We start from the raw sequence: 12,222 nt of genomic DNA, 5'->3' as shown, positions 1-12,222 counted from the left end.
CAAAGCATTGGGCCCTTATTTAAATACAAGAAACTGCATCAACACGGCGCATTAGTCATCCTCCATTTGACCCATATGCAATTCACATCATACCCTCCTTCTTCGAGAAGATTTGTCCCGAATCTTAAGACACTACTTTTAAAGTAAGTTTTTATAATGATCTTGTGAAGGAATTTTATTTTTTCACAAGTTGAAACTAATTCTCTTCTTCCAGGATCAAATTCAACTTGATATTTGTTACTTTCCAATGGTTGCAATCCGTCGATAACATTTCTTGGCAACAGTACCCCACCTTGATATGTAACGATAAATAATTCCATGCGTTGTCTTTGACGAATTTGCTTCTTATCGACGGACCAAATGCATGATAAAGCACTATGAACAAGCTTCCTTTTCAAACATGGAAGTTCGTGTATTTCCTTCACATGCTTATCCTTTTGTTCCTGTAAAATGACATCACACACTGTAGAAGAAAAAACATTGACGAATAAACTTTCTCTAGTTCCATTTCTTTTTCTTTATTTTCCCTTCCTTCTGCAGTTTCTATTACTTCTTTTTCTATTCTTTCTTTTTCTGTTTTCTCCTTCAGCCTACGTTGATCCTTACTGACTTGTCTTGGTGTCATAAACTTCTACTTCCTTTGATGTCCCTCATGCTTCAAATAAAGGGAACGTTCATCAAGATGGAGTGTTTTAAAATGAAGCCATGCCCATCCCAAAAGAAGATGACGAGAGTCCATGGTAGCAATATCACATAATACTTCTTTCACACATTGCCATGTACTGAATTTGATCCATGCTTGATCCAGATGAAAGGTTGCTGGTAACTGGAGTTTCTCCACCAAACTTTGGTTCACAACATTGTTTTCGCTTCCGTAATCGAATGCAACTAAACATGGATGGCCTTCGGTTAAACACTTTGTATAATAAACTTCCTTTCCTATTCCTAATCTAGATGGCCAGGCTGTGAATACCAAATGATGTGAATCCACAGCGTTCGATTCCTTTGACTGATCTATCATTGTTGGAATGCTAACAAGCAAGAAATTTGAGAAATTATTTAAAACGAGAAAATGGAAACATTAAAGAAGATGGAATGAAAATTGATAGACATCACACTTCCAAGAATGGAAGATAAGCCTAAGAGTTGAAACACACAAAAGGATAAAGGACCTTTGATTAAACTCATGGATTCTTGAATCACTCAAGAACTTAGGAGAATCACTCTCACTAAGATAAATAAGATAAAACTCGTTTATTTTCTGCATAAAACTCAGCTTGCCTTCATTGATGAAAATGGTTCAACTTATATAGGAGCTTTCACCATCAGAATTACAAAAGACACATAAATTTCAATATCATCCCGCTTAAAGCTATTAATTAATGATCCACTCAAGCTAATAATGATCAGCTACTTAATGGTTGATTTTAACTGAATTTAAGGCTACCAAAAGTCATCCACAAACTTTGAGCAAAGGTCCTCTTGATCTTCCAAAGGTTGGTTCTTAAGTTGGCATATGGACCCTTATTTCAACTTGAAGATAAAGCAAAACTAAAGCCCATTAATTGGTGAAGCACAAACACAATTTGGTCAGCCAATTTTACAAAGCATTGGGCCCTTATTTAAATAAAAGAAACTGCATCAACACGGCGCATTAGTCATCCTCCATTTGACCCATATGCAATTCACATCATACCCTCCTTCTTCGAGAAGATTTGTCCCGAATCTTAAGACACTAGTTTTAAAGTAAGTTTTTATAATGATCTTGTGAAGGAATTTTATTTTTTCACAAGTTGAAACTAATTCTCTTCTTCCAGGATCAAATTCAACTTGATATTTGTTACTTTCCAATGGTTGCAATCCGTCGATAACATTTCTTGGCAACAGTACCCTACCTTGATATGTAACAATAAATAATTCCATGCGTTGTGTTTGACGAATTTGCTTCTTATCGACGGACCAAATGCATGATAAAGCACTATGAACAAGCTTCCTTTTCAAACATGGAAGTTCGTGTATTTCCTTCACATGCTTATCCTTTTGTTCTTGTAAAATGACATCACAAACTGTAGAAGAAAAAACATTGACGAATAAACTTTCTCTAGTTCCATTTCTTTTTCTTTATTTTCCCTTCCTTCTGCAGTTTCTATTACTTCTTTTTCTATTCTTTCTTTTTCTGTTTTCTCCTTAAGCCTACGTTGATCCTTACTGACTTGTCTTGGTGTCATAAACTTCTATTTCTTTTGATGTCCCTCATGCCTCAAATAAAGGGAACGTTCATCAAGATGGAGTGCTTTAAAATGAAGCCATGCCCATCCCAAAAGAAGATGACAAGAGTCCATGGGAGCAATATGACATAATACTTCTTTCACACATTGCCATGTACTGAATTTGATCCATGCTTGATCCAGATGAAAGGTTGCTGGTAACTGGAGTTTCTCCACCAAACTTTGGTTCACAACATTGTTTTCGCTTCCGTAATCGAATGCAACTAAACATGGATGGCCTTCGGTTAAACACTTTGTATAATAAACTTCCTTTCCTATTCCTAATCTAGATGGCCAAGCTGTGAATACCAAATGATGTGAATCCGCAGCGTTCGATTCCTTTGACTGATCTATCATTGTTGGAATGCTAACAAGCAAGAAATTTGAGAAATTATTTAAACGAGAAAATGGAAACATTAAAGAAGATGGAATGAAAATTGATAGACATCACACTTCCAAGAATGGAAGATAAGCCTAAGAGTTGAAACACACAAAAGGATAAAGGACCTTTGATTAAACTCATGGATTCTTGAATCACTCAAGAACTTAGGAGAATCACTCTCACTAAGATAAATAAGATAAAACTCGTTTATTTTCTGAATAAAACTCAGCTTGCCTTCATTGATGAAAATGGTTCAACTTATATAGGAGCTTTAACCATCAAAATTACAAAAGACACATAAATTTCAATATCATCCCGCCTAAAGATATTAATTAATGATCCACTCAAGCTAATAATGATCAGCTACTTAATGGTTGATTGTAACTGAATTTAAGGCTACCAAAAGTCATCCACAAACTTTGAGCAAAGGTCCTCTTGATCTTCCAAAGGTTGGTTCTTAAGTTGGCATATGGACCCTTATTTCAACTTGAAGATAAAGCAAAACTAAAGCCCATTAATTGGTGAAGCACAAACACAATTTGGTCAGCCAATTTTACAAAGCATTGGGCCCTTATTTAAATAAAAGAAACTGCATCAACACGGCGCATTAGTCATCCTCCATTTGACCCATATGCAATTCACATCATAACGTCCTTCTTCGAGAAGATTTGTCCCGAATCTTAAGACACTACTTTTAAAGTAAGTTTTTATAATGATCTTGTGAAGGAATTTTATTTTTTCACAAGTTGAAACTAATTCTCTTCTTCCAGGATCAAATTCAACTTGATATTTGTTACTTTCCAATGGTTGCAATCCGTCGATAACATTTCTTGGCAACAGTACCCTACCTTGATATGTAACAATAAATAATTCCATGCGTTGTGTTTGACGAATTTGCTTCTTATCGACGGACCAAATGCATGATAAAGCACTATGAACAAGCTTCCTTTTCAAACATGGAAGTTCGTGTATTTCCTTCACATGCTTATCCTTTTGTTCTTGTAAAATGACATCACAAACTGTAGAAGAAAAAACATTGACGAATAAACTTTCTCTAGTTCCATTTCTTTTTCTTTATTTTCCCTTCCTTCTGCAGTTTCTATTCTTTCTTTTTCTGTTTTCTCCTTAAGCCTACGTTGATCCTTACTGACTTGTCTTGGTGTCATAAACTTCTATTTCTTTTGATGTCCCTCATGCCTCAAATAAAGGGAACGTTCATCAAGTTGGAGTGCTTTAAAATGAAGCCATGCCCATCCCAAAAGAAGATGACAAGAGTCCATGGGAGCAATATCACATAATACTTCTTTCACACATTGCCATGTACTGAATTTGATCCATGCTTGATCCAGATGAAAGGTTGCTGGTAACTGGAGTTTCTCCACCAAACTTTGGTTCACAACATTGTTTTCGCTTCCGTAATCGAATGCAACTAACCATGGATGGCCTTCGGTTAAACACTTTGTATAATAAACTTCATTTCCTATTCCAAATCTAGATGGCCAGGCTGTGAATACCAAATGATGTGAATCCACAGCGTTCGATTCGTTTTACTGATCTACCATTGTTGGAATGCTAACAAGCAAGAAATTTGAGAAATTATTTAAAACGAGAAAATGGAAACATAAAAGAAGATGGAATGAAAATTGATAGATATCACACTTCCAAGAATGGAAGATAAGCCTAAGAGTTGAAACACACAAAGGGATAAAGGACCTTTGATTAAACTCATGGATTCTTGAATCACTCAAGAACTTAGGAGAATCACTCTCACTAAGATAGATGAGATAAAACTCGTTTCTTTTCTAAATAAAACTCAGCTTGCCTTCATGGATGGAAATGGTTCAACTTATATAGGAGCTTTAAGCATTAGAATTACAAAAGACACATAAATTTCAATATCATCCCGCTTAAAGATATTAATTAATGATTCACTCAAGCTAATAATGATCCGCTACTTAATGGTTGATTGTAACTGAATTTAAGGCTACCAAAAGTCATCCACAAACTTTGAGCAAAGGTCCTCTTGATCTTCCAAAGGTTGGTTCTTAAGTTTGCATATGGACCCTTATTTCACCTTGAAGATAAAGCAAAACTAAAGCCCATTAATTGGTTAAGCACAAACACAATTTGGTCAGCCCATTTTACAAAGCATTGGGCCCTTATTTAAATAAAAGAAACTGCATGAACACGGCGCATTAGTCATCCTCCATTTGACCCATATGCAATTCACATCATAACCTCCTTCTTCGAGAAGATTTGTCCCGAATCTTAAGACAGTACTTTTAAAGTAAGTTTTTATAATGATCTTGTGAAGGAATTTTATTTTTTCACAAGTTGATACTAATTCTCTTCTTCCAGGATCAAATTCAACTTGATATTTGTTACTTTCCAATGGTTGCAATCCGTCGATAACATTTCTTGGCAACAGTACCCCACCTTGATATGTAACAATAAATAATTCCATGCGTTGTGTTTCACGAATTTGCTTCTTATCGACGGACCAAATGCATGATAAAGCACTATGAACAAGCTTCCTTTTCAAACTTGGAAGTTCGTGTATTTCCTTCAAATGCTTATCCTTTTGTTCCTGTAAAATGACATCACAAACTGTAGAAGAAAAAACATTGACGAATAAACTTTCTCTACTTCCATTTCTTTTTCTTTATTTTCCCTTCCTTCTGCAGTTTCTATTACTTCTTTCTCTATTCTTTCTTTTTCTGTTTTCTCCTTCAGCCTACGTTGATCCTTACTGACTTGTCTTGGTGTCATAAACTTCTACTTCTTTTGATGTCCCTCATGCCTCAAATAAAGGGAACGTTCATCAAGATGTAGTGCTTTAAAATGAAGCCATGCCCATCCCAAAAGTAGATGACAAGAGTCCATGGGAGCAATATCACATAATACTTCTTTCACACATTGCCATGTACTGAATTTGATCCATGCTTGATCCAGATGAAAGGTTGCTGGTAACTGGAGTTTCTCCACCAAACTTTGGTTCACAACATTGTTTTCGCTTCCGTAATCGAATGCAACTAAACATGGATGGCCTTCGGTTAAACACTTTGTATAATAAACTTCCTTTCCTATTCCAAATCTAGATGGCCAGGCTGTGAATACCAAATGATGTGAATCCACAGCGTTCGATTCGTTTTACTGATCTACCATTGTTGGAATGCTAACAAGCAAGAAATTTGAGAAATTATTTAAAACGAGAAAATGGAAACATAAAAGAAGATGGAATGAAAATTGATAGACATCACACTTCCAAGAATGGAAGATAAGCCTAAGAGTTGAAACACACAAAGGGATAAAGGACCTTTGATTAAACTCATGGATTCTTGAATCACTCAAGAACTTAGGAGAATCACTCTCACTAAGATAGATGATATAAAACTCGTTTATTTTCTGAATAAAACTCAGCTTGCCTTCGTTGATGAAAATGGTTCAACTTATATAGGAGCTTTAACCATCAGAATTGCAAAAGACACATAAATTTCAATATCATCCTGCTAAAAGCTATTAATTAATGATCCTCTCAAGCTAATAATGATCCGCTACTTAATGGTTGATTGTAACTGAACTTAAGGCTACCAAAAGTCATCCACAAACTTTGAGCAAAGGTCCTCTTGATCTTCCAAAGGTTGGTTCTTAAGTTGGCATATGGACCCTTATTTCAACTTGAAGATAAAGCAAAACTAAAGCCCATTAATTGGTTAAGCACAAACACAATTTGGCCAGCCAATTTTACAAAGCATTGGGCCCTTTTTTAAATAAAAGAAACTGCGTCAACACGACGCATTAGTCATCCTCCATTTGACCCATATGCAATTCACATCATACCCTCCTTCTTCGAGAAGATTTGTCCCGAATCTTAAGACACTAGTTCTAAAGTAAGTTTTTATTATGATCTTGTGAAGGAATTTTATTTCTTCACAAGTTGAAACTAATTCTCTTCTTCCATGATCAAATTCAACTTGATATTTGTTACTTTCCAATGGTTGCAATCCGTCGATAACATTTCTTGGCAACAGTACCCTACCTTGATATGTAACAATAAATAATTCCATGCGTTGTGTTTGACGAATTTGCTTCTTATCGACGGACCAAATGCATGATAAAGCACTATGAACAAGCTTCCTTTTCAGACATGGAAGTTCGTGTATTTCCCTCACATGCTTATCCTTTTGTTCTTGTAAAATGACATCACAAACTGTAGAAGAAAAAACATTGACGAATAAACTTTCTCTAGTTCCATTTCTTTTTCTTTATTTTCCCTTCCTTCTGCAGTTTCTATTACTTCTTTCTCTATTCTTTCTTTTTCTGTTTTCTCCTTCAGCCTACGTTGATCCTTACTGACTTGTCTTGGTGTCATAAACTTCTACTTCTTTTGATGTCCCTCATGCCTCAAATAAAGGGAACGTTCATCAAGATGGAGTGCTTTAAAATGAAGCCATGCCCATCCCAAAAGAAGATGACAAGAGTCCATGGGAGCAATATCACATAATACTTCTTTCACACATTGCCATGTACTGAATTTGATCCATGCTTGATCCAGATGAAAGGTTGCTGGTAACTGGAGTTTCTCCACCAAACTTTGGTTCACAACATTGTTTTCGCTTCCGTAATCGAATGCAACTAAACATGGATGGCCTTCGGTTAAACACTTTGTATAATAAACTTCCTTTCCTATTCCAAATCTAGATGGCCAGGCTGTGAATACCAAATGATGTGAATCCACAGCGTTCGATTCGTTTTACTGATCTACCATTGTTGGAATGCTAACAAGCAAGAAATTTGAGAAATTATTTAAAACGAGAAAATGGAAACATAAAAGAAGATGGAATGAAAATTGATAGACATCACACTTCCAAGAATGGAAGATAAGCCTAAGAGTTGAAACACACAAAGGGATAAAGGACCTTTGATTAAACTCATGGATTCTTGAATCACTCAAGAACTTAGGAGAATCACTCTCACTAAGATAGATGAGATAAAATCGTTTATTTTCTGAATAAAACTCAGCTTGCCTTCATGGATGAAAATGGTTCAACTTATATAGGAGCTTTAACCATCAGAATTACAAAAGACACATAAATTTCAATATCATCCCGCTTAAAGATATTAATTAATGATCCACTCAAGCTAATAATGATCCGCTACTTAATGGTTGATTGTAACTGAATTTAAGGCTACCAAAAGTCATCCACAAACTTTGAGCAAAGGTCCTCTTGATCTTCCAAAGGTTGGTTCTTAAGTTGGCATATGGACCCTTATTTCAACTTGAAGATAAAGCAAAACTAAAGCCCATTAATTGGTTAAGCACAAACACAATTTGGTCAGCCAATTTTACAAAGCATTGGGCCCTTATTTAAATAAAAGAAACTGCATCAACTCGGCGCATTAGTCATCCTCCATTTGACCCATATGCAATTCATATCATAACCTCCTTCTTCGAGAAGATTTGTCCCGAATCTTAAGACACTAGTTCTAAAGTAAGTTTTTATTATGATCTTGTGAAGGAATTTTATTTTTTCACAAGTTGAAACTAATTCTCTTCTTCCAGGATCAAATTCAACTTGATATTTGTTACTTTCCAATGGTTGCAATCCGTCGATAACATTTCTTGGCAACAGTACCCCACCTTGATATGTAACAATAAATAATTCCATGCGTTGTGTTTCGCGAATTTGCTTCTTATCGACGGACCAAATGCATGATAAAGCACTATGAACAAGCTTCCTTTTCAAACATGGAAGTTCGTGTATTTCCTTCAAATGCTTATCCTTTTGTTCCTGTAAAATGACATCACAAACTGTAGAAGAAAAAACATTGACGAATAAACTTTCTCTACTTCCATTTCTTTTTCTTTATTTTCCCTTCCTTCTGCAGTTTCTATTACTTCTTTCTCTATTCTTTCTTTTTCTGTTTTCTCCTTCAGCGTACGTTGATCCTTACTGACTTGTCTTGGTGTCATAAACTTCTACTTCTTTTAATGTCCCTCATGCCTCAAATAAAGGGAACGTTCACAAAGATGGAGTGCTTTAAAATGAAGCCATGCCCATCCCAAAAGAAGATGACAAGAGTCCATGGGAGCAATATCACATAATACTTCTTTCACACATTGCCATGTTCTGAATTTGATCCATGCTTGATCGAGATGAAAGGTTGCTGGTAACTGGAGTTTCTCCACCAAACTTTGGTTCACAACATTGTTTTCGCTTCCGTAATCGAATGCAACTAAACATGGATTGCCTTCGGTTAAAAACTTTGTATAATAAACTTCCCTTCCTATTCCAAATCTAGATGGCCAGGCTATGAATACCAAATGATGTGAATCCACAGCGTTCGATTCGTTTTACTGATCTATCATTGTTGGAATGCTAACAAGCAAGAAATTTGAGAAATTATTTAAAACGAGAAAATGGAAACATAAAAGAAGATGGAATGAAAATTGATAGACATCACACTTCCAAGAATGGAAGATAAGCCTAAGAGTGGAAACACACAAAGGGTAAAGGACCTTTGATTAAACTCATGGATTCTTGAATCACTCAAGAACTTAGGAGAATCACTCTCACTAAGATAGATGAGATAAAACTTGTTTATTTTCTGAATAAAACTCAGCTTGCCTTCGTTGATGAAAATGGTTCAACTTATATAGGAGCTTTAACCATCAGAATTACAAAAGACACATAAATTTCAATATCATCCCGCTAAAAGCTATTAATTAATGATCCTCTCAAGCTAATAATGATCCGCTACTTAATGGTTGATTGTAACTGAACTTAAGGCTACCAAAAGTCATCCAGAAACTTTGAGCAAAGGTCCTCTTGATCTTCCAAAGGTTGGTTCTTAAGTTGGCATATGGACCCTTATTTCAACTTGAAGATAAAGCAAAACTAAAGCCCATTAATTGGTTAAGCACAAACACAATTTGGCCAGCCAATTTTACAAAGCATTGGGCCCTTATTTAAATAAAAGAAACTGCATCAACACGACGCATTAGTCATCCTCCATTTGACCCATATGCAATTCACATCATACCCTCCTTCTTCGAGAAGATTTGTCCCGAATCTTAAGACACTAGTTCTAAAGTAAGTTTTTATTATGATCTTGTGAAGGAATTTTATTTTTTCACAAGTTGAAACTAATTCTCTTCTTCCAGGATCAAATTCAACTTGATATTTGTTACTTTCCAATGGTTGCAATCCGTCGATAACATTTGTTGGCAACAGTACCCTATCTTGATATGTAACAATAAATAATTTCATGCGTTATGTTTGACGAATTTGCTTCTTATCGACGGACCAAATGCATGATAAAGCACTATGAACAAGCTTCCTTTTCAAACATGGAAGTTCGTGTATTTCCTTCAAATGCTTATCCTGTTGTTCCTGTAAAATGACATAACAAACTGTAGAAGAAAAAACATTGACGAATAAACTTTCTCTAGTTCCATTTCTTTTTCTTTATTTTCCCTTCCTTCTGCAGTTTCTATTACTTCTTTTTCTATTCTTTCTTTTTCTGTTTTCTCCTTCAGCCTACGTTGATCCTTACTGACTTGTCTTGGTGTCATAAACTTCTACTTCTTTTGATGTCCCTCATGCCTCAAATAAAGGGAACGTTCATCAAGGTGGAGTGCTTTAAAATGAAGCCATGCCCATCCCAAAAGAAGTTGACAAGAGTCCATGGGAGCAATATCACATAATACTTCTTTCACACATTGCCATGTTCTGAATTTGATCCATGCTTGATCGAGATGAAAGGTTGCTGGTAACTGGAGTTTCTCCACCAAACTTTGGTTCACAACATTGTTTTCGCTTCCGTAATCGAATGCAACTAAACATGGATTGCCTTCGGTTAAACACTTTGTATAATAAACTTCCTTTCCTATTCCTAATCTAGATGACCAGGGTGTGAGTACCAAATGATATGAATCCACAGCGTTCGATTCCTTTGACTGATCTATCATTGTTGGAATGCTAACAAGCAAGAAATTTGAGAAATTATTTAAAACGAGAAAATGGAAACATAAAAGAAGATGGAATGAAAATTGATAGACATAACACTTCCAAGAATGGAAGATAAGCCTAAGAGTTGACACACACAAAGGGATAAAGGACCTTTGATTAAACTCATGGATTCTTGAATCACTCAAGAACTTAGGAGAATCATTCTCACTAAGATAGATGAGATAAAACTCGTCTATTTTTTGAATAAAACTCAGCTTACCTTCATTGATGAAAATGATTCAACTTATATCGGAACTTTAACCATCAGAATTACAAAAGAGACATAAATTTCAATATCATCTCGCTAAAAGCTATTAATTAATGATGCACTCAAGCTAATAATGATCCGCTACTTAATGGTTGATTGTAACTGAATTTAAGGCTACCAAAAGTCATCCACAAACTTTGAGCAAAGGTCCTCTTGATCTTCCAAAGGTTGGTTCTTAAGTTGGCATATGGACCCTTATTTCAACTTGAAGATAAAGCAAAACTAAAGCCCATTAATTGGTTTAAGCACAAACACAATTTGGTCAGCCAATTTTAAAAAGCATTGGGCCCTTATTTAAATAAAAGAAACTGCCTCAACACGGCGCATTAGTCATCCTCCATTTGACCCATATGCAATTCACATCATAACCTCCTTCTTCGAGAAGATGGGTCCCGAATCTTAAGACACTAGTTTTAAAGTAAGTTTTTATAATGATCTTGTGAAGCAATTTTATTTTTTCACAAGTTGAAACTAATTCTCTTCTTCAAGGATCAAATTCAACTTGATATTTGTTACTTTCCAATGGTTGCAATCCATCGATAACATTTTTTGGCAACAGTACCCGACCTTGATATGTAACAATAAATAATTTCATGCGTTGTGTTTGACGAATTTGCTTCTTATCGACGGACCAAATGCATGATAAAGCACCATGAACAAGCTTCCATTTCAAACATGGAAGTTCGTGTATTTTCTTCAGATGCTTATCCTTTTGTTCCAGTAAAATGTCATCACAAACTGTAGAAGGAAAAACATTGACGAATAAACTTTCTCTAGTTCCATTTCTTTTTGTTTATTTTCCCTTTCTTCTGCTGTTTCTATTACCTCTTTTTCTATTCTTTCTTTTTCTGTTTTCTCCTTCAGCCTACGTTGATCCTTACTGACTTGTCTTGGTGTCATAAACTTCTACTTCTTTTGATGTCCCTCATGCCTCAAATAAAGGGAACGTTCATCAAGATGGAGTGCTTTAAAATGAAGCCATGCCCATCCCAAAAGAAGATGAGAAGAGTCCATGGGAGCAATCTTACATAGTACTTCTTTCACACATTGCCATGTACTGAATTTGATCCATGCTTGATCCAGATGAAAGGTTGCTGGTAACTGGAGTTTCTCCACCAAACTTTGGTTCACAACATTGTTTTCGCTTCCGTAATGGAATGCAACTAAACATGGATGGCCTTCGGTTAAACACTTTGTATAATAAACTTCCTTTCCTATTCCAAATCTAGATGGCCAGGCTGTGAATCCACAACGTTCGATTCGTTTGACTGATCTATCATTGTTGGAATGCTA

Source organism: Vigna unguiculata, chromosome 11 (genome assembly GCF_037176805.1).
Source record: "Vigna unguiculata cultivar grain cowpea cultivar isolate G323 ecotype 2 chromosome 11, ASM3717680v1, whole genome shotgun sequence".
NCBI lineage: Eukaryota > Viridiplantae > Streptophyta > Magnoliopsida > Fabales > Fabaceae > Vigna > Vigna unguiculata.
Note: the sequence above shows the minus strand (reverse complement) of the source record.